The following is a 3,092-nucleotide window of genomic DNA, read 5'->3' as shown; positions in this document are numbered from 1 at the left end:
CGGTGAGTTTATATTCATTCGTTTGCGTTATTGAAGCGAGACTTGAACAATCTCTTGGAATTGAGATTGATTTTCTTGATGACAATTGCACTTTCATTTCTTGTCAGCTTTGGTGGATGAATAAAAGCTAACGGACCCAGTTCAAAATGATGGGGGATTATTTAAAACGATCTCTAAACATAAAGTAAAATCCATATTTGAAAATATATTAGACGACTATTAATTGGGGCGAGCGAGAAAGAATCGCCTTAACGCGATAAACTTACCCTCGCTAGTTTGACAAAATTGATACGCGGAAAGTGGCGGGTGAAACCGATTAGTAGTGATTTACACAAAAATAAAAGTCCTATCGGGGAATAAAGGTGAAGAATTGTAATTGTAATCGTACCGAACCCTCAGAAACCAATATCTTTATGAACATTCAGAAGATTATGTTAAGGTCATATTTTAATTCATCTTGTCGATTAATTTTCAGGGTCGATAAGTTTCTCGGTACTTCCCCTATTCATTTATATGCTCTTAAACCTACACACAGGATTTTGAAAGTGAGTGATTAAAACGCTTTGATTTATTAATAAATTACGAAGCATAAATAGTTAATTTTACGATGGTTTTAGAAATTTCATATCTTCACGTTAAACACTCCAAGCTCATTTTTCGATGGCCGACTGGATTATTTCACTCCATCTTCTCCCTATGGAACGACTGACACGATTATCATTTCGGCCGCCCCGAAGAGAGTCACGTCCACTTCCTTGTCCTTCTTAAACATGGACACTCCAGTAAATTTCGCTCAATTAACATTCCGCTCACCGCCCAATTCATTCAATTCCATTCTCGGTTTGATTAGGTGGTGATTTTAATCGCGTCCACTTTGGTCGTTCTGTCCATTTTGCCCATCGCTTACTCCATCGTAACCAACAAATACAAATCGATGCCCATCAAGAAAGTGGTCAAGAAAATGGCCCGAGAAACCCTGGAAAATGTTTGGGAGAACGCGTCGCTCTTCTGTCTCGAACGTAAGCGATCAAGCGCTCGTTAACATTTTATAACAATTAACTCTTGAGGGAACATGTTTCGTATGAGGGATTCAATTACCAAAGACTATGTTCCCGTAACGAAAGATGTCTAGCGCGAACTGGATAATTTTGTTTCTTACAGCGATTCCCTCCGCTTTGCCCCACATAACTTGTCGTCTGCTTGCTTCGTCGTGGCTGATCGGAGTGACTTTCATTCTGTTTTTCCTGGGTTGTTATTTGCGGACGGGGTTCACGACGGAAAGCTACAATCGGATCGACATCCTCTCGGACTTGATGAAATCGGGAATTCCACCTATAATGCTCGAGGAAACATACAGCCGCCTCCAAGTATTGGTGATTAACCTTCTGAATGTTAAGATTCTCAATTCTTCTGACGTCATTGTTCCGTATCTACAGGCAGGCCAGGACCCGGCTGTTAAGGAATGGCTAGGCGAACTCGATCATAAGAATTGTTACAGCGATTTACTAGATACCTTAAGCAAAACTTTCATTCCCATTGTTTCCGGGCAGAAAGCTCCAATCTCAACGGTTGATTATCTAAATATTATCTTCGAAATCTTTAATTGGAAAAAGTTCTACGTGATAAAAGGAAGGCTTTATTTTTCGCAACAAGAAGTTGTCGACGACTACAAACACACCGTGTTCAACAGCTCTTGGGTGAGAAGCAGTCCGCAACTGCACGAGTCCCTCCAACTGAGGTCGTTGAAGAATTTTATGGTAAAATTATTAGAGGGTTTTAACGAATGTTCTGTTGCAGCATGGCACCCTTATTCGAAAGGAAAGTTTTCGATTATCTGGAATTTCATCTAGATTACAAGATGGAACAGCTCAAGTGGAAGAGACCGTTGGAAAGCGTGACTGATTTGGACCTGAGTAGCGTCGGCGTTCCTTTCTACTTTCATCTCACGCTGTTGTCGGGAACAGTAGTCGTGGTCACGACCGAAATTATCTTCTATTAAATAACACGAACACGTAAAATTAAATACACCACACCAAATCTAAATTTCTCTATAATACAAAAACTTTGAATTTACTTCGAAATATATAGTTCACGAGAAAAACCACCGCGTGTTGCAATCTTCTCTTGAACTATTATCCACTTATGACACGAATGCGATGAAATATTCACTCACTCTCGTGTGAATTTAAATAAAATTAAACTTGGCAAAAATGGTTTTGGAAACTTGAAAATTCTAGAGAGCCGGTAGGCCCTTCTAGATAAGAACCCACACCCTCCCGTAATGTTAAATGAAAATTCACAGATTTTCGCCGATTTTCCCATAGGAATAACATGGGGTTTTTGGTGCTCCAGCACATCGAATCATTTAAAAAATAAAGTGAAGTTACGTTTCGGAATACTTTCAAATTAACAAGTAACTACTCAAGGTGTGCCTTTTTCAAGTTTCATCTAAATTAATTAAGTCTAAGTATGTTAAATTAGTTAAAAATGCAAGTACCTCAAAAGATTACTCTACAGCAGACGACGCTAAATTGCCATTTCACCGCGTCGAAACTTTAACTTGATATTTTTCAATAACTATAACACTAAAATTTTTAAAAACTTCACTGGTGGGTCTAATATTTGTTCAATTGTGTGTCTCGGTTGAAATTCTTTACTTAAGATACCTTTTTTATTTATATTTTAGATGTTACTTTCAACCAAAGCTTAAGTTGCCTTACTTAGGCAGATTAGTGAGTCCATGGATTAACTAACACTATCCCTTAGTTAATCCATGGCGAGTATAATGCAATGGGTGATTGTAAAAGCTAGAAGGATAGATGGATCAGTGTGGGAAATAAGGATTTTTTTAAAACTAGACCAGTGGCCTAGGTATTGTAATTAAAATAACTGGCCATCCAGCGTGGGCAATATGGCGGTAGCACAGGGTAAATGCCAGTTTAAAAATTGCCTGTACCAGTTTAAAAACCAAATTGGAGGGGGAGTCAGTGGTCCTCGGAATACTTTCAATTTAACAAGTAACTTGACGTAAAAAGAATTTAAAGAGAAAATTAAATAATTAGGATTACTTGAATTTAAAGATAAAATTGAGT

This window comes from Phalangium opilio, unplaced genomic scaffold (assembly GCF_054372755.1).
Source record: "Phalangium opilio isolate 3A_F unplaced genomic scaffold, DU_Popi_V2 ptg000046l_1, whole genome shotgun sequence".
NCBI lineage: Eukaryota > Metazoa > Arthropoda > Arachnida > Opiliones > Phalangiidae > Phalangium > Phalangium opilio.
Note: the sequence above shows the minus strand (reverse complement) of the source record.